The following is a 19,543-nucleotide window of genomic DNA, read 5'->3' as shown; positions in this document are numbered from 1 at the left end:
AGAGAAATTGGAGGAGTACCATTTTCGAATCAACACTTCTTCTTCCATGGATGCTTTTCTCATTAAACTGGGCTTTGACAGTGGTATCAAGCCGTCTTTGTCTTCAGCAGGACACAGAAACAGGCACCAAGTCTACTAACCAAGTTCAACCACACTCTGCAACTTAATAGACCAGTGCTTTACAAATTAGCCAACTGTGTCATCAGCAAAGGCAGCCAATGTGCCAATCCTTTATAATTCTTCTGTTGTACTTTTCTTTCTCGTAGGCAAAATTAGCACTTTAACTGCACAAATCATACAGATTTTACACTTGAAGCACTCCATGAACACATACTTACACACCTTGCAGTTCATCTATACACACTTAAGCTAAAACCCCATTCTGTGAAGTCAAAAGTCTGCAAACCTAGTACATATTCAGTGCGTGTACATAGAAGCACTTTTTAATGCCACTTAAATGCACTAGATTTTAGACTGAAGATGCAATCTAAATGACTGTGCAGTATTTACTCCACTTTATTATTAATTAGGAATGAGAACATGATGGCTATGAGAGTATTGGAAGAGCCTGCTTCAATTCTGAATGGAAACCTGAATTGTGTGACCATTGGCAAAAACCGACCATGAAGGGACTCGAACCCTCAATCTTCTGATTCGAAGTCAGACGCCTTATCCATTAGGCCACGCGGTCATGTGTCCTGCTGCGTTTATTTATATACTGTAGGTGGTATGCAAGGATGGAAAATATATTATTTATAGTTATTTAGGTTTACAAACCATTGTGGGGTTTTTTCAGCTCCTTTCAATTAAATCACTTTTTTGGAATTTATATATTGAGAATGTCACCAGTACGATAAGCTATTGTTTTCTTTTTTGCATTTAAACCTCTTTCTTCATGAGATTAAAGCTCAGAGTATGCTTTATATAGCTCTGGATGTTTCCAGAAGTGGAGAGAAACTGTTTTGAAAGTAGTACAAACTGCTCCTTCCTGGATATTCCAATTTACACACACTCAAAGGTTGTATACGTTTCATGAATCCTGACTTGCCCTATTCAAGTGCCTGAAAGCCTTTCACCACCTCTAGAAACAACAGTTACACCAATCCAATTCAAATCATTTTTTCCAAAGGAATATCTTCTGCCGGGTCAAAAATGCATCTGACAAAGATAGGTGTTTAAAAATTGACTTTGTAGTTTCAGAACATCAACATGACTCTGAAGAGTACAGAAGTAAAATGGTTCCATTTCAAAGTTCCTAATACCTCATAAACATCTGAGAGGAAGCATGTAATAAATATACTTATTTTTCTGGAAAAGTAAGAGTGAACTTTAGTTTGCACCTCAGATGGGACTCGAACCCATAATCCCTGGCTTAGGAGGCCAGTGCCTTATCCATTAGGCCACTGAGGCACAGATAAATGCCAGCAATCTAGAGGCATTATTTAAATGTATTCAATCGTCCAACACTGGTGTCTGCACACAGGATATTTCTCAGTTCTCTCCATAAGTAAACTTCCCATTTTCATCCTCTTCCATCCCCGACTTTAACACTCTGTTCTGTGCTATAATGGAGACTCTGCATTTGTAGCAAGTGCAGAGAAATTGGAGGAGTACCATTTTCGAATCAACACTTCTTCTTCCATGGATGCTTTTCTCATTAAACTGCCTTTGACAGTGGTATCAAGCCGTCCTTGTCTTCAGCAGGACACAGAAACAGGCACCAAGTCTACTAACCAAGTTCAACCACACTCTGCAACTTAATAGACCAGTGCTTTACAAATTAGCCAACTGTGTCATCAGCAAAGGCAGCCAATGTGCCAATCCTTTATAATTCTTCTGTAGTACTTTTCTTTCTCGTAGGCAAAATTAGCACTTTAACTCCACAAATCATACAGATTTTACACTTGAAGCACTCCATGAACACATACTTACACACGTTGCAGTTCATCTACACACACTTAAGCTAAAAACCCATTCCGTGAAGTCAAAAGTCTGCAAACCTAGTACATATTCAGTGCGTGTACATAGAAGCACTTTTTAATGCCACTTAAATGCACTAGATTTTAGACTGAAGATGCAATCTAAATGACTGTGCAGTATGTACTCCACTTTATTATTAATTAGGAATGAGAACATGATGGCTATGAGAGTATTGGAAGAGCCTGCTTCCATTCTGAATGTAAACCTGAATTGTGTGACCATTGGCAAAAACCGACCACGAAGGGACTCGAACCCTCAATCTTCTGATTTGAAGTCAGACGCCTTATCCATTAGGCCACGCGGTCATGAGTCCTGCTGCGTTTATTTATATACTGTAGGTGGTATGCAAGGATGGAAAATATATTATTTATAGTTATTTAGGTTTACAAACCATTGTGGGGTTTTTTCAGCTCCTTTCAATTAAATCACTTTTTTGGAATTTATATAATGAGAATGTCACCAGTACGATAAGCTATTGTTTTCTTTTTTGCATTTAAACCTCTTTCTTCATGAGATTAAAGCTCAGAGTATGCTTTATATAGCTCTGGATGTTTCCAGAAGTGGAGAGAAACTGTTTTGAAAGTAGTACAAACTGCTCCTTCCCGGATATTCCAATTTACACACACTCAAAGGTTGTATACGTTTCATGAATCCTGACTTGCCCTATTCAAGTGCCTGAAAGCCTTTCACTACCTCTAGAAACAACAGTTACACCAATCCAATTCAAATCATTTTTTCCAAAGGAATATCTTCTGCCGGGTCAAAAATGCATCTGACAAAGATAGGTGTTTAAAAATTGACTTTGTAGTTTCAGAACATCAACATGACTCTGAAGAGTACAGAAGTAAAATGGTTCCATTTCAAAGTTCCTAATACCTCATAAACATCTGAGAGGAAGCATGTAATAAATATACTTATTTTTCTGGAAAAGTAAGAGTGAACTTTAGTTTGCACCTCAGATGGGACTCGAACCCATAATCCCTGGCTTAGGAGGCCAGTGCCTTATCCATTAGGCCACTGAGGCACAGATAAACGCCAACAATCTAGAGGCATTATTTAAATGTATTCAATCGTCCAACACTGGTGTCTGCACACAGGATATTTCTAAGTTCTCTCCATAAGTAAACTTCCCATTTTCATGCTCTTCCATCCCCGACTTTAACACTCTGTTCTGTGCTATAATGGAGACTCTGCATTTGTAGCAAGTGCAGAGAAATTGGAGGAGTACCATTTTCGAATCAACACTTCTTCTTCCATGGATGCTTTTCTCATTAAACTGGGCTTTGACAGTGGTATCAAGCCGTCCTTGTCTTCAGCAGGACACAGAAACAGGCACCAAGTCTACTAACCAAGTTCAACCACACTCTGCAACTTAATAGACCAGTGCTTTACAAATTAGCCAACTGTGTCATCAGCAAAGGCAGCCAATGTGCCAATCCTTTATAATTCTTCTGTTGTACTTTTCTTTCTCGTTGGCAAAATTAGCACTTTAACTGCACAAATCATACAGATTTTACACTTGAAGCACTCCATGAACACATACTTACACACCTTGCAGTTCATCTACACACACTTAAGCTAAAAACCCATTCTGTGAAGTCAAAAGTCTGCAAACCTAGTACATATTCAGTGCGTGTACATAGAAGCACTTTTTAATGCCACTTAAATGCACTAGATTTTAGACTGAAGATGCAATCTAAATGACTGTGTAGTATGTACTCCACTTTATTATTAATTAGGAATGAGAACATGATGGCTATGAGAGTATTGGAAGAGCCTGCTTCCATTCTGAATGGAAACCTGAATTGTGTGACCATTGGCAAAAACCGACCACGAAGGGACTCGAACCCTCAATCTTCTGATTCGAAGTCAGACGCCTTATCCATTAGGCCACGCGGTCATGTGTCCTGCTGCATTTATTTATATACTGTAGGTGGTATGCAAGGATGGAAAATATATTATTTATAGTTATTTAGGTTTACAAACCATTGTGGGGTTTTTTCAGCTCCTTTCAATTAAATCACTTTTTTGGAATTTATATAATGAGAATGTCACCAGTACGATAAGCTATTGTTTTCTTTTTTGCATTTAAACCTCTTTCTTCATGAGATTAAAGCTCAGAGTATGCTGTATATAGCTCTGGATGTTTCCAGAAGTGGAGAGAAAATGTTTTGAAAGTAGTACAAACTGCTCCTTCCTGGATATTCCAATTTACACACACTCAAAGGTTGTATACGTTTCATGAATCCTGACTTGCCCTATTCAAGTGCCTGAAAGCCTTTCACCACCTCTAGAAACAACAGTAACACCAATCCAATTCAAATCATTTTTTCCAAAGCAATATCTTCTGCCGGGTCAAAAATGCATCTGACAAAGATAGGTGTTTAAAAATTGACTTTGTAGTTTCAGAACATCAACATGACTCTGAAGAGTACAGAAGTAAAATGGTACCATTTCAAAGTTCCTAATACCTCATAAACATCTGAGAGGAAGCATGTAATAAATATACTTATTTTTCTGGAAAAGTAAGAGTGAACTTTAGTTTGCACCTCAGATGGAACTCGAACCCACAATCCCTGGCTTAAGAGGTCAGTGCCTTATCCATTAGGCCACTGAGGCACAGATAAATGCCAGCAATCTAGAGGCATTATTTAAATGTATTCAATCGTCCAACACTGGTGTCTGCACACAGGATATTTCTCAGTTCTCTCCATAAGTAAACTTCCCATTTACATCCTCTTCCATCCCCGACTTTAACACTCTGTTCTGTGCTATAATGGAGACTCTGCATTTGTAGCAAGTGCAGAGAAATTGGAGGAGTACCATTTTCGAATCAACACTTCTTCTTCCATGGATGCTTTTCTCATTAAACTGGGCTTTGACAGTGGTATCAAGCCATCCTTGTCTTCAGCAGGACACAGAAACAGGCACCAAGTCTACTAATCAAGTTCAACCACACTCTGCAACTTAATAGACCAGTGCTTTACAAATTAGCCAACTGTGTCAACAGCAAAGGCAGCCAATGTGCCAATCCTTTATAATTCTTCTGTAGTACTTTTCTTTCTCGTAGGCAAAATTAGCACTTTAACTGCACAAATCATACAGATTTTACACTTGAAGCACTCCATGAACACATACTTACACACCTTGCAGTTCATCTACACACACTTTAGCTAAAAACCCATTCTGTGAAGTCAAAAGTCTGCAAACCTAGTACATATTCAGTGCGTGTACATAGAAGCACTTTTTAATGCCACTTAAATGCACTAGATTTTAGACTGAAGATGCAATCTAAATGACTGTGCAGTATGTACTCCACTTTATTATTAATTAGGAATGAGAACATGATGGCTATGAGAGTATTGGAAGAGCCTGCTTCCATTCTGAATGGAAACCTGAATTGTGTGACCATTGGCAAAAACCGACCACGAAGGGACCCGAACCCTCAATCTTCCGATTCGAAGTCAGACGCCTTATCCATTAGGCCACGCGGTCATGTGTCCTGCTGCGTTTATTTATATACTGTAGGTGGTATGCAAGGATGGAAAATAAATTATTTATAGTTATTTAGGTTTACAAACCATTGTGGGGTTTTTTCAGCTCTTTTCAATTAAATCACTTTTTTGGAATTTATATAATGAGAATGTCACCAGTACGATAAGCTATTGTTTTCTTTTTTGCATTTAAACCTCTTTCTTCATGAGATTAAAGCTCAGAGTATGCTTTATATAGCTCTGGATGTTTCCAGAAGTGGAGAGAAACTGTTTTGAAAGTAGTACAAACTGCTCCTTCCTGGATATTCCAATTTACACACACTCAAAGGTTGTATACGTTTCATGAATCCTGACTTGCCCTATTCAAGTGCCTGAAAGCCTTTCACTACCTCTAGAAACAACAGCTACACCAATCCAATTCAAATCATTTTTTCCAAAGGAATATCTTCTGCCGGGTCAAAAATGCATCTGACAAAGATAGGTGTTTAAAAATTGACTTTGTAGTTTCAGAACATCAACATGACTCTGAAGAGTACAGAAGTAAAATGGTACCATTGCAAAGTTCCTAATACCTCATAAACATCTGAGAGGAAGCATGTAATAAATATACTTATTTTTCTGGAAAAGTAAGAGTGAACTTTAATTTGCACCTCAGATGGGACTCGAAACCACAATCCCTGGTTTAAGAGGCCAGTGCCTTATCCATTAGGCCACTGAGGCACAGATAAATGCCAGCAATCTAGAGGCATTATTTAAATGTATTCAATCGTCCAACACTGGTGTCTGCACACAGGATATTTCTCAGTTCTCTCCATAAGTAAACTTCCCATTTTCATGCTCTTCCATCCCCGACTTTAACACTCTGTTCTGTGCTATAATGGAGACTCTGCATTTGTAGCAAGTGCAGAGAAATTGGAGGAGTACCATTTTCGAATCAACACTTCTTCTTCCATGGATGCTTTTCTCATTAAACTGGGCTTTGACAGTGGTATCAAGCCGTCCTTGTCTTCAGCAGGACACAGAAACAGGCACCAAGTCTACTAACCAAGTTCAACCACACTCTGCAACTTAATAGACCAGTGCTTTACAAATTAGCCAACTGTGTCATCAGCAAAGGCAGCCAATGTGCCAATCCTTTATAATTCTTCTGTTGTACTTTTCTTTCTCGTAGGCAAAATTAGCACTTTAACTGCACAAATCATACAGATTTTACACTTGAAGCACTCCATGAACACATACTTACACACCTTGCAGTTCATCTATACACACTTAAGCTAAAAACCCATTCTGTGAAGTCAAAAGTCTGCAAACCTAGTACATATTCAGTGCGTGTACATAGAAGCACTTTTTAATGCCACTTAAATGCACTAGATTTTAGACTGACGATGCAATCTAAATGACTGTGCAGTATTTACTCCACTTTATTATTAATTAGGAATGAGAACATGATGGCTATGAGAGTATTGGAAGAGCCTGCTTCCATTCTGAATGGAAACCTGAATTGTGTGACCATTGGCAAAAACCGACCATGAAGGGACTCGAACCCTCAATCTTCTGATTCGAAGTCAGACGCCTTATCCATTAGGCCACACGGTCATGTGTCCTGCTGCGTTTATTTATATACTGTAGGTGGTATGCAAGGATGGAAAATATATTATTTATAGTTATTTAGGTTTACAAACCATTGTGGGGTTTTTTCAGCTCCTTTCAATTAAATCACTTTTTTGGAATTTATATATTGAGAATGTCACCAGTACGATAAGCTATTGTTTTCTTTTTTGCATTTAAACCTCTTTCTTCATGAGATTAAAGCTCAGAGTATGCTTTATATAGCTCTGGATGTTTCCAGAAGTGGAGAGAAACTGTTTTGAAAGTAGTACAAACTGCTCCTTCCTGGATATTCCAATTTACACACACTCAAAGGTTGTATACGTTTCATGAATCCTGACTTGCCCTATTCAAGTGCCTGAAAGCCTTTCACCACCTCTAGGAACAACAGTTACACCAATCCAATTCAAATCATTTTTTCCAAAGGAATATCTTCTGCCGTGTGAAAAATGCATCTGACAAAGATAGGTGTTTAAAAATTGACTTTGTAGTTTCAGAACATCAACATGACTCTGAAGAGTACAGATGGTACCATTTCAAAGTTCCTAATACCTCATAAACATCTGAGAGGAAGCATGTAATAAATATACTTATTTTTCTGGAAAAGTAAGAGTGAACCTTGGTTTGCACCTCAGATGGGACTCGAACCCATAATCCCTGGCTTAGGAGGCCAGTGCCTTATCCATTAGGCCACTGAGGCACAGATAAATGCCAGCAATCTAGAGGCATTATTTAAATGTATTCAATCGTCCAACACTGGTGTCTGCACACAGGATATTTCTCAGTTCTCTCCATAAGTAAACTTCCCATTTTCATCCTCTTCCATCCCCGACTTTAACACTCTGTTCTGTGCTATAATGGAGACTCTGCATTTGTAGCAAGTGCAGAGAAATTGGAGGAGTACCATTTTCGAATCAACACTTCTTCTTCCATGGATGCTTTTCTCATTAAACTGCCTTTGACAGTGGTATCAAGCCGTCCTTGTCTTCAGCAGGACACAGAAACAGGCACCAAGTCTACTAACCAAGTTCAACCACACTCTGCAACTTAATAGACCAGTGCTTTACAAATTAGCCAACTGTGTCATCAGCAAAGGCAGCCAATGTGCCAATCCTTTATAATTCTTCTGTAGTACTTTTCTTTCTCGTAGGCAAAATTAGCACTTTAACTGCACAAATCATACAGATTTTACACTTGAAGCACTCCATGAACACATACTTACACACGTTGCAGTTCATCTACACACACTTAAGCTAAAAACCCATTCCGTGAAGTCAAAAGTCTGCAAACCTAGTACATATTCAGTGCGTGTACATAGAAGCACTTTTTAATGCCACTTAAATGCACTAGATTTTAGACTGAAGATGCAATCTAAATGACTGTGCAGTATGTACTCCACTTTATTATTAATTAGGAATGAGAACATGATGGCTATGAGAGTATTGGAAGAGCCTGCTTCCATTCTGAATGGAAACCTGAATTGTGTGACCATTGGCAAAAACCGACCACGAAGGGACTCGAACCCTCAATCTTCTGATTCGAAGTCAGACGCCTTATCCATTAGGCCACGTGGTCATGTGTCCTGCTGCGTTTATTTATATACTGTAGGTGGTATGCAAGGATGGAAAATATATTATTTATAGTTATTTAGGTTTACAAACCATTGTGGGGTTTTTTCAGCTCCTTTCAATTAAATCACTTTTTTGGAATTTATATAATGAGAATGTCACCAGTACGATAAGCTATTGTTTTCTTTTTTGCATTTAAACCTCTTTCTTCATGAGATTAAAGCTCAGAGTATGCTTTATATAGCTCTGGATGTTTCCAGAAGTGGAGAGAAACTGTTTTGAAAGTAGTACAAACTGCTCCTTCCTGGATATTCCAATTTACACACACTCAAAGGTTGTATACGTTTCATGAATCCTGACTTGCCCTATTCAAGTGCCTGAAAGCCTTTCACCACCTCTAGGAACAACAGTTACACCAATCCAATTCAAATCATTTTTTCCAAAGGAATATCTTCTGCCGTGTCAAAAATGCATCTGACAAAGATAGGTGTTTAAAAATTGACTTTGTAGTTTCAGAACATCAACATGACTCTGAAGAGTACAGATGGTACCATTTCAAAGTTCCTAATACCTCATAAACATCTGAGAGGAAGCATGTAATAAATATACTTATTTTTCTGGAAAAGTAAGAGTGAACCTTGGTTTGCACCTCAGATGGGACTCGAACCCATAATCCCTGGCTTAGGAGGCCAGTGCCTTATCCATTAGGCCACTGAGGCACAGATAAATGCCAGCAATCTAGAGGCATTATTTAAATGTATTCAATCGTCCAACACTGGTGTCTGCACACAGGATATTTCTCAGTTCTCTACATAAGTAAACTTCCCATTTTCATCCTCTTCCATCCCCGACTTTAACACTCTGTTCTGTGCTATAATGGAGACTCTGCATTTGTAGCAAGTGCAGAGAAATTGGAGGAGTACCATTTTCGAATCAACACTTCTTCTTCCATGGATGCTTTTCTCATTAAACTGCCTTTGACAGTGGTATCAAGCCGTCCTTGTCTTCAGCAGGACACAGAAACAGGCACCAAGTCTACTAACCAAGTTCAACCACACTCTGCAACTTAATAGACCAGTGCTTTACAAATTAGCCAACTGTGTCATCAGCAAAGGCAGCCAATGTGCCAATCCTTTATAATTCTTCTGTAGTACTTTTCTTTCTCGTAGGCAAAATTAGCACTTTAACTGCACAAATCATACAGATTTTACACTTGAAGCACTCCATGAACACATACTTACACACCTTGCAGTTCATCTACACACACTTAAGCTAAAAACCCATTCCGTGAAGTCAAAAGTCTGCAAACCTAGTACATATTCAGTGCGTGTACATAGAAGCACTTTTTAATGCCACTTAAATGCACTAGATTTTAGACTGAAGATGCAATCTAAATGACTGTGCAGTATGTACTCCACTTTATTATTAATTAGGAATGAGAACATGATGGCTATGAGAGTATTGGAAGAGCCTGCTTCCATTCTGAATGGAAACCTGAATTGTGTGACCATTGGCAAAAACCGACCACGAAGGGACTCGAACCCTCAATCTTCTGATTCGAAGTCAGACGCCTTATCCATTAGGCCACGTGGTCATGTGTCCTGCTGCGTTTATTTATATACTGTAGGTGGTATGCAAGGATGGAAAATATATTATTTATAGTTATTTAGGTTTACAAACCATTGTGGGGTTTTTTCAGCTCCTTTCAATTAAATCACTTTTTTGGAATTTATATAATGAGAATGTCACCAGTACGATAAGCTATTGTTTTCTTTTTTGCATTTAAACCTCTTTCTTCATGAGATTAAAGCTCAGAGTATGCTTTATATAGCTCTGGATGTTTCCAGAAGTGGAGAGAAACTGTTTTGAAAGTAGTACAAACTGCTCCTTCCCGGATATTCCAATTTACACACACTCAAAGGTTGTATACGTTTCATGAATCCTGACTTGCCCTATTCAAGTGCCTGAAAGCCTTTCACTACCTCTAGAAACAACAGTTACACCAATCCAATTCAAATCATTTTTTCCAAAGGAATATCTTCTGCCGGGTCAAAAATGCATCTGACAAAGATAGGTGTTTAAAAATTGACTTTGTAGTTTCAGAACATCAACATGACTCTGAAGAGTACAGAAGTAAAATGGTACCATTTCAAAGTTCCTAATACCTCATAAACATCTGAGAGGAAGCATGTAATAAATATACTTATTTTTCTGGAAAAGTAAGAGTGAACTTTGGTTTGCACCTCAGATGGGACTCGAACCCACAATCCCTGGCTTAGGAGGCCAGTGCCTTATCCATTAGGCCACTGAGGCACAGATAAATGCCAACAATCTAGAGGCATTATTTAAATGTATTCAATCGTCCAACACTGGTGTCTGCACACAGGATATTTCTAAGTTCTCTCCATAAGTAAACTTCCCATTTTCATGCTCTTCCATCCCCGACTTTAACACTCTGTTCTGTGCTATAATGGAGACTCTGCATTTGTAGCAAGTGCAGAGAAATTGGAGGAGTACCATTTTCGAATCAACACTTCTTCTTCCATGGATGCTTTTCTCATTAAACTGGGCTTTGACAGTGGTATCAAGCCGTCCTTGTCTTCAGCAGGACACAGAAACAGGCACCAAGTCTACTAACCAAGTTCAACCACACTCTGCAACTTAATAGACCAGTGCTTTACAAATTAGCCAACTGTGTCATCAGCAAAGGCAGCCAATGTGCCAATCCTTTATAATTCTTCTGTTGTACTTTTCTTTCTCGTTGGCAAAATTAGCACTTTAACTGCACAAATCATACAGATTTTACACTTGAAGCACTCCATGAACACATACTTACACACCTTGCAGTTCATCTACACACACTTAAGCTAAAAACCCATTCTGTGAAGTCAAAAGTCTGCAAACCTAGTACATATTCAGTGCGTGTACATAGAAGCACTTTTTAATGCCACTTAAATGCACTAGATTTTAGACTGAAGATGCAATCTAAATGACTGTGTAGTATGTACTCCACTTTATTATTAATTAGGAATGAGAACATGATGGCTATGAGAGTATTGGAAGAGCCTGCTTCCATTCTGAATGGAAACCTGAATTGTGTGACCATTGGCAAAAACCGACCACGAAGGGACTCGAACCCTCAATCTTCTGATTCGAAGTCAGACGCCTTATCCATTAGGCCACGCGGTCATGTGTCCTGCTGCATTTATTTATATACTGTAGGTGGTATGCAAGGATGGAAAATATATTATTTATAGTTATTTAGGTTTACAAACCATTGTGGGGTTTTTTCAGCTCCTTTCAATTAAATCACTTTTTTGGAATTTATATAATGAGAATGTCACCAGTACGATAAGCTATTGTTTTATTTTTTGCATTTAAACCTCTTTCTTCATGAGATTAAAGCTCAGAGTATGCTGTATATAGCTCTGGATGTTTCCAGAAGTGGAGAGAAAATGTTTTGAAAGTAGTACAAACTGCTCCTTCCTGGATATTCCAATTTACACACACTCAAAGGTTGTATACGTTTCATGAATCCTGACTTGCCCTATTCAAGTGCCTGAAAGCCTTTCACCACCTCTAGAAACAACAGTAACACCAATCCAATTCAAATCATTTTTTCCAAAGGAATATCTTCTGCCGGGTCAAAAATGCATCTGACAAAGATAGGTGTTTAAAAATTGACTTTGTAGTTTCAGAACATCAACATGACTCTGAAGAGTACAGAAGTAAAATGGTACCATTTCAAAGTTCCTAATACCTCATAAACATCTGAGAGGAAGCATGTAATAAATATACTTATTTTTCTGGAAAACTAAGAGTGAACTTTGGTTTGCACCTCAGATGGGACTCGAACCCACAATTCCTGGCTTAGGAGGCCAGTGCCTTATCCATTAGGCCAGGGGTGCCCAAACCTGTCCTGGCGGGCCGTATCCATGCCAGATTTTTGGGATATCCCCATCTGGTGATCACGGTTCGATCCCCGGCGCCGGCGGCAGATCAGAGTGCCCAGGACGGGGTCCATGTGACCCGGGCAGTCCTATCCCCTGGGTGTACGTGGTTGTCCGACATGTCGGTCGTATTTGCTTTTACGTACCGGATCGGAATCGGCCCCCATAAAATCGTACGTAAAGTATATAGCAAATCAACAAGAAAATCTGCTGGGTCAGAAAGGGCTCGATTCCGATCCGTGTCGGAAGGTTAGGAGTCCGTACGAATTTGTCGGGACGGCATGGCAGAGTGCCCGGGACGGGCTCCATGCGTCCCGGGCATTCGTCCCCGGGGCGTCCGGGGCTACATCCAGGCTGACGGTATGGCAGAGTGCCCGGGTCGGGCTCCATGGTTTTCACGGTGGTCCTCCCCTGGGTGTCAGGGGGCTCCTGGCCGACGGCATGGAAAAGTACCCAGGACGGGCTCCATGCGTCCCGGGCATTTGTCCCCCGGGCGTCCGGGGCTCCATCCAGGCCGACGGCATGGCAGAGTGCCCGGGTCGGGCTCCATGGTTTCCAGGGTGGTCCTCCCCAGGGTGTCGGGGCGCTCCATGCCGAAGGCATGGAAAAGTGCCCAGGACGGGCTCCATGCGTCCCGGGCATTTGTCCCCCGGGCGTCCGGGGCTCCATCCAGGCCGACGGCATGGCACAGTGCCCGGGTCGGGCTCCATGGCTTTCACGGTGGTCCTCCCCTGGGTGTCTGGGGGCTCCAGGCCGAAGGCATGGAAAAGTGCCCAGGACGGGCTCCATGCATCCCGGGCACGGGCACGGGGACGGGGACAGGGTCGGGAGAGTCCAGGCGGCTTCACTTCCGTGTCCAGCCATCTGATCGCCCAGATTCCCTCGGCCATCTGGTCGCCCGGATCCCCTCGGGCATCTGGTCGCCCGCAACGCTTTCCTATGGGGCGACCAGATGGCCGAACTTCCCTGGAAGTCCCGATGAGGTGCCATTCGCCGCCCGGATCCCAGCGAGGGCTCCAGGAGGTTTGGTACATTCGCGCCTTGGGTCCCCTCTGTCACCTCGCGTGCACAGATTACAAGAAAAGGGGGTAATTTTCCTCCGGATTACTAGGGAGAAGGGTACGCCCGGACACCCCTCCGAGGCTGGTGGTTCTCTGCCATGGGGACCAGATGGGCTATGCCTGGGCAACACCTCCCTAGGCCACCCGGGGCTTCCTTCCTCCAGGCCAACTGCATGTCAAATTGCCCAGGACGGGCTCCATGGCTCCTGGGCAGTCGTCCCCCGGGCGTCCGGGGCTCCATCCAGGCTGACGGCATTGAAAAGTGCCCAGGACGGGCTCCATGCGTCCCGGGCATTCGTCCCCTGGGCGTCCGGGGCTCCATCTAGGCTGACGGTATGGCAGAGTGCCCGGGTCGGGCTCCATGGTTTTCACGGTGGTCCTCCCCTGGGTGTCTGGGGGCTCCAGGCCGAAGGCATGGAAAAGTGCCCAGGACGGGCTCCATGCGTCCCGGGCATTCGTCCCCCGGGCGTCCGGGGCACCCATCTCCATGAGGCCAACGGCATTGGCAAAGTACCCAGGACGGGCTCCATGGGTCCCGGGCAGACCTCCCCCCGGGCGTCCGGGGCTCCCACCTCCAGGCCGACGGAATGTCAAAGTACCCAGGACGGGCTCCATGGGTCCCGGGCAGCTTCCCCCGGGGCGTCCGGGGCACCCACCTCCAGGCCGACGGCATGTCAAAGTACCCAGGACGGGCTCCACGGGTCCCGGGCATTCCTCCCCCAGGTCGTCCGGGCCCTAGAGCTCCGGTGGTCCAACCTGCGCCTGAGGCCCAGCCGGGGTCCAAGAGCCCTGCCTTGCGTGGGCAGGCAGTCAGGAACCCTACCGCGAAGGCTTGGGATGGATGGGGAGCTGGGAGTCCTTTCGATCCCGGCCCTCTGGTCGCCCGCGATGCTTTCCAATGGGGCGACCAGATGGCCGGGCTTCCCTGGAAGTCCCGATGAGGTGCCATTCGGCTCCTGGATCCCAGCTAGGGCTCCATGAGGTCGGGTTCTTTTACGCCTTGGGTCCCCTCTGTCACCTCGCGTGCACGGATTGCAAGAAAGGGGGGTAATTTCCCTCCGGATTACTAGGGGCAGGGTACGCCCGGACACCTCTCCAGGGCTGGTGGTTCTCTGCCCGGGGGACCAGATGAGATATGCCTGGGCAACACCTCTCCCGGGCGTCTGGGGGCTCCATTCTCCGGGCCAACGGCATGGCTCAATGCCCAGGACGGGCTCCACGTGTCCCGGACAGACCTCCCCTGGGCGTCCGGGGCACCCATCTCCATGAGGCCAACGGGATGGCAAAGTACCCGGGAAGGGCTCCACGGGTCCCGGGCAGCCTTCCCCCGGGCGTCCGGGGCTCCCACCTTTAGGCCGACGGCATGTCACACTGCCCAGGACGGGCTCCATGGGCCCCGGACAGACCTCCCCCGGGCGTCCGGGGCACCCATCTCCAGGAGGCCAACGGGATGGCAAAGTACCCGGGAAGGGCTCCACGGGTCCCGGGCAGCCTTCCCCCACTCGTCCGGGGCTCCCACCTCCAGGCCGACGGCATGTCACAGTGCCCAGGACGGGCCCCATGGGCCCCGGACAGCCCTCCCCCCGGGCGTTCGGGGCACATATCTCCAGGAGGCCAACGGCGTTGCAAAGTACCCGGAAAGGACTCCACGGGTACCGGGCAGGCCTCCCCCGGGCGTCCAGGGCACCCACCTCAAGGCCGACGGCATGTAAAAGTGCCCAGGACGGGCTCCATGGGTCCCGGGCAGCCCACCCCCGGGCATCCGGGGCACCCATCTCCAGGAGGCCAACGGCGTTGCAAAGTACCCGGGAAGGGCTCCACGGGTACCGGGCAGTCCTCCCCCGGGCGTCCGGGGGCTCCCTTCTCCAGGCCGACGGCATGGTTCAATGCCCAGGACGGGACGTCAAGTGGCCAGGACGGGCTCCATGCGTCCCGGGCATTCGTCCCGGGACGGGGACGGGGTGGGGAAGAGTCCAGGCGGCTTCACCTCCATGCCCAGCCATCTGGTCGCCCGGATTCCCTCGGCCATCTGGTCGCCCGGATCCCCTCGGGCATCTGGTCGCCCGCAACGCTTTCCTATGGGGGGGACCAGATGGCCGAACTTCCCTGGAAGTCTTAATGAGGTGCCATTCGCCTCCCGGATCCCAGCGAGGGCTCCATGAGGTCGGGTTCTTTCACGCCTTGGGTCCCCTCTGTCACCTCGCGTGCACAGATTGCAAGAAAGGGGGGTAATTTGCCTCCGGATTACTATGGGGCAGGGTATGCCCGGACACCCCTCCAGGGTTGGTGGTTCTCTGCCATGGGGACCAGATGGGATATGCCTGGGCAACACCTCCCTAGGCCACCCGGAGCTTCCTTCCTCCAGGCCAACTGCATGTCAAATTGCCCAGGACGGGCTCCATGGCTCTTGGGCAGTCGTCCCCCGGGCGTCCGGTGCTCCATCCAGGCCGACGGCATGGCAGAGTGCCCGGGACAGGCTCCATGCGTCCCGGGCCTTCGCCCCCCCGGGCGTCCGGGGCTCCATCCAGGCTGACGGCATGGCAGAGTGCTCAGGACGGGCTCCACGGGCCCCGGTCATCCGGGGCACCCTTCCCCGGGCCAGCGGCATGTCAGAGTGCCCAGGACCAGTTCCACGGGTCCCGGGCAGTCCTCCCCCAGGCGTCCGGGGCTCCCTTCCCCGGGCCAAAGCATTTCAGAGTGCCCAGGACGGGCTCCACGGGTTCCGGGCGTCCAGGTCTCCCTTCCCCGGGCCAACGGCTTGTCAGAGTGCCCAGGACGGGCTCCACGGGCCCCGGGCGTCCGGGGCACCCTTCCCCGGGCCAGCGGCATGTCAGAGTGCCCAGGACGAGTTCCACGGGTCCCGGGCAGTCCTCCCCCCCGGGTGTCCGGGGCTCCCTTCCCCGGGCCAAAGCATTTCAGAGTGCCCAGGATGGGCTCCACGGGTCCCGGACGTCCGGGGCTCCCTTCCCCGGGCCAACGGCATACAGGAGTGCCCAGGACGGGCTCCACGGGTCCCGGACGTCCGGGGCTCCCTTCCCCGGGCCAACGGCATACAGGAGTGCCCAGGACGGGCTCCACAGGTCCCGGTCGTCTGGGGCTCCCTTCCCCGGGCCAACGGCTTGTCAGAGTGCCAAGGACGGGCTCCACGGGTCCCGGTCGTCTGGGGTCCCTCCCCCCCGGGCCAACAGCAGGTCAGAGTGCCCAGGACGGGCTCCACGGGTCCCGGGCAGCCCGCCCCCCGGGCGTTCGGGGCACCCATCTCCAGGAGGCCAACGGCGTTGCAAAGTACCCGGGAAGGGCTCCACGGGTACCGGGCAGTCCTCCCCCGGGCGTCCGGGGCTCACTTCTCCAGGCCAACGGCATGGTTCAATGCCCAGGACGGGCTCCATGTGTCCCAGACAGACCTCCCCCGGGCGTCCGGGGCACCCATCTCCAGGCCAACGGCATGGCTCAATGCCCAGGACGGGCTCCATGGGTCCGGGGAGGCGTCCCATGCGCCTCCGGGCTTGGGAGCCCCGGCTGGGTCCAGGGGCCCGGGCGGGCCCCGGGTCGGGTGCTCCGGCCCTGGGCCCTGTCTCTCAGCCTGCCGCACGGCCAAGGGCCCGGGAAGGGGTTCCGATGTGCCCGGGGAGCCTCCCCTTGCTTGGCTGGGTTCAGGAGCAGTGGCTAGGGCCCCTGAGGGCCCGTGGAGGGCGGCCTCCCCACCCCGGGCTCTGTCCTTGGTCCTGCTGCGTGGCAGGGTGCCCGGGACGGGGTCCGGAGGGACCGGGGAGGCGTCCCATGCACCTCCGGGCTTGGGAGCCCCGGCTGCGTCCAGGGGCCCGGCCGGGCCCCGGGTCGGGTGCTCCGGCCCTGGGCCCTGTCTCCCAGCCTGCCGCACTGCCAAGGGCCCGGGAAGGGGTTCCGATGTGCCCGGGGAGCCTCCCCTTGCTTGGCTGGGTTCAGGAGCAGTGGCTAGGGCCCCTGAGGGCCCGGGGAGGGCGGCCTCCCCACCCCGGGCTCTGTCCTTGGTCCTGCTGCGTGGCAGGGTGCCCGGGACGGGGTCCGGAGGGACCGGAGAGGCGTCCCATGCACCTCCGGGCTTGGGAGCCCCGGCTGCGTCCAGGGGCCCGGCCGGGCCCCGGGTCGGGTGCTCCGGCCCTGGGCCCTGTCTCCCAGCCTGCCGCACTGCCAAGGGCCCGGGAAGGGGTTCCGATGTGCCCGGGGAGCCTCCCCTTGCTTGGCTGGGTTCAGGAGCAGTGGCTAGGGCCCCTGAGGGCCTGGGGAGGGCGGCCTCCCCACCCCGGGCTCTGTCCTTGGTCCTGCTGCGTGGCAGGGTGCCCGGGACGGGGTCCGGAGGGACCGGGGAGGCGTCCCATGCGCCTCCGGGCTTGGGAGCCCCGGCTGGGTCCAGGGGCCCGGGCGGGCCCCGGGTCGGGTGCTCCGGCCCTGGGCCCTGTCTCCCAGCCTGCCGCACGGCCAAGGGCCCGGGAAGGGGTTCCGATGTGCCCGGGGAGCCTCCCCTTGCTTGGCTGGGTTCAGGAGCAGTGGCTAGGGCCCCTGAGGGCCCGGGGAGGGCGGCCTCCCCACCCCGGGCTCTGTCCTTGGTGCTGCTGCGTGGCAGGGTGCCCGGGATGGGGTCCGGAGGGACCGGGGAGGCGTCCCATGCGCCTCCGGGCTTGGGAGCCCCGGCTGGGTCCAGGGGCCCGGGCGGGCCCCGGGTCGGGTGCTCAGGCCCTGGGCCCTGTCTCCCAGCCTGCCGCACTGCCAAGGGCCCGGAAAGGGGTTCCGATGTGCCCGGGGAGCCTCCCCTTGCTTGTCTGTGTTCAGGAGCTCCAGCCGGGGCCCCTGAGGGCCCCGGGGAGGGTGGCCTCCCCACCCCGGGCTCCGTCCTGGGTCCTGCCGCGGGGCAGGGTGCCCGGGACGGGGTCCGGCGGGCCCGGGGAGGCTTCCCCTGTGCCTCCGGGCCTGGGAGCCCCGGCTGGGTCCAGGGGCCCGGTCGGGGCCCCGGGTCGGGCGCTCCGGCCCTGGGCCCGGTCCCCCGGGCTGCCGCTCCACCCAGGGCCCAGGACAGGGGTCCGTCGGTCCCTTGCAGGCCTCCCCTGCTTGTCAAGGTGTAAGCGGGCCCCGGGTCGGAGGGCCCGCCGGCCCCTGGCAGCCTCCATGGCTGTGGCCCGGCTGGGGCCCCGGGCCTCCGGCCCGCCATGCCCCGGGCGCCCGCTCCCTCCTTCGTGGGGGCACGGGGCGACCGGATGGCGCCCCTTTCGTGCCCGGCCATCTGGTCGCCCGGATCCCCTCGGCCATCTGGTCTCCCGGATCCCCTCGGCCATCTGGTCTCCAGGATCCCCTCGGCCATCTGGTCTCCCGGATCGCCTCGGCCATCTGGTCGCCCGCAATGCTTTCCAATGGGGGCGACCAGATGGCCGAACTTCCCTGGAAGTCCCGATGAGGTGCCATTTGCCTCCCGGATCCCAGCGAGGGCTCCAGGAGGTCGGGTACTTTCGCGCCTTGGGTCCCCTCTGTCACCTCTAGTGCACGGATTACAAGAAAGGGGGGTAATTTTCCTCCGGATTACTAGGGAGAGGGTCAGTCAGACCTCCGTGTGGTCTGGCGATTCTGAATCAGGGGAAGGCAGGACCCGGGCCCTCCCGCCGGGGCCCCCAGGGGCCTGGGTACGCACCTGCTGCTTAGCCCCCTTGCCGATGGGCCTTTTCCTCCGAGTTTGCTCAGGCAGGTCCCCGCGAGGTCTGGCCATGCTGAGACGGGGCCAGGCAGCACCCGGGCCCGCCCGCCGGGGCCCCCAGGGGCCCGGGAATGCACCTGCCTCTCAGCCCTTTCCCGATGGTCCTTTTTCTCCGAGTTTTTTTCCACAGTTTGACCTCCGATAGGTCCGGCGGTTCCGA

General features: G+C 49.8%; 12 non-coding genes across 12 annotated transcripts; all 12 read right to left on the bottom strand.

Annotated features, from left to right (window-relative positions):
- Positions 1 to 618: 618 nt before the first annotated feature.
- Positions 619 to 691, bottom strand: TRNAR-UCG (transfer RNA arginine (anticodon UCG)). Its single transcript has one exon. It is a non-coding gene; the product is annotated as a tRNA-Arg (tRNA).
- A 646-nt stretch (positions 692 to 1,337) lies between these two features.
- On the bottom strand, positions 1,338 to 1,410 carry TRNAR-CCU (transfer RNA arginine (anticodon CCU)). The gene has a single exon. It is a non-coding gene; the product is annotated as a tRNA-Arg (tRNA).
- A 1,521-nt stretch (positions 1,411 to 2,931) lies between these two features.
- TRNAR-CCU (transfer RNA arginine (anticodon CCU)) lies at positions 2,932 to 3,004 on the bottom strand. The gene has a single exon. It is a non-coding gene; the product is annotated as a tRNA-Arg (tRNA).
- Positions 3,005 to 3,807: 803 nt separating this feature from the next.
- TRNAR-UCG (transfer RNA arginine (anticodon UCG)) lies at positions 3,808 to 3,880 on the bottom strand. The gene has a single exon. It is a non-coding gene; the product is annotated as a tRNA-Arg (tRNA).
- A 1,522-nt stretch (positions 3,881 to 5,402) lies between these two features.
- On the bottom strand, positions 5,403 to 5,475 carry TRNAR-UCG (transfer RNA arginine (anticodon UCG)). The gene has a single exon. It is a non-coding gene; the product is annotated as a tRNA-Arg (tRNA).
- Positions 5,476 to 6,997: 1,522 nt separating this feature from the next.
- Positions 6,998 to 7,070, bottom strand: TRNAR-UCG (transfer RNA arginine (anticodon UCG)). The gene has a single exon. It is a non-coding gene; the product is annotated as a tRNA-Arg (tRNA).
- Positions 7,071 to 7,709: 639 nt separating this feature from the next.
- TRNAR-CCU (transfer RNA arginine (anticodon CCU)) lies at positions 7,710 to 7,782 on the bottom strand. The gene has a single exon. It is a non-coding gene; the product is annotated as a tRNA-Arg (tRNA).
- Positions 7,783 to 8,584: 802 nt separating this feature from the next.
- Positions 8,585 to 8,657, bottom strand: TRNAR-UCG (transfer RNA arginine (anticodon UCG)). The gene has a single exon. It is a non-coding gene; the product is annotated as a tRNA-Arg (tRNA).
- A 639-nt stretch (positions 8,658 to 9,296) lies between these two features.
- On the bottom strand, positions 9,297 to 9,369 carry TRNAR-CCU (transfer RNA arginine (anticodon CCU)). Its single transcript has one exon. It is a non-coding gene; the product is annotated as a tRNA-Arg (tRNA).
- Positions 9,370 to 10,171: 802 nt separating this feature from the next.
- Positions 10,172 to 10,244, bottom strand: TRNAR-UCG (transfer RNA arginine (anticodon UCG)). The gene has a single exon. It is a non-coding gene; the product is annotated as a tRNA-Arg (tRNA).
- Positions 10,245 to 10,890: 646 nt separating this feature from the next.
- On the bottom strand, positions 10,891 to 10,963 carry TRNAR-CCU (transfer RNA arginine (anticodon CCU)). Its single transcript has one exon. It is a non-coding gene; the product is annotated as a tRNA-Arg (tRNA).
- An 803-nt stretch (positions 10,964 to 11,766) lies between these two features.
- Positions 11,767 to 11,839, bottom strand: TRNAR-UCG (transfer RNA arginine (anticodon UCG)). The gene has a single exon. It is a non-coding gene; the product is annotated as a tRNA-Arg (tRNA).
- Between the last annotated feature and the right edge of the window lie 7,704 nt (positions 11,840 to 19,543).

Source organism: Lissotriton helveticus, chromosome 5_1, assembly GCF_964261635.1.
Source record: "Lissotriton helveticus chromosome 5_1, aLisHel1.1, whole genome shotgun sequence".
Lineage (NCBI taxonomy): Eukaryota > Metazoa > Chordata > Amphibia > Caudata > Salamandridae > Lissotriton > Lissotriton helveticus.
Note: the sequence above shows the minus strand (reverse complement) of the source record. Positions and strands in the feature narration are given on the sequence as shown.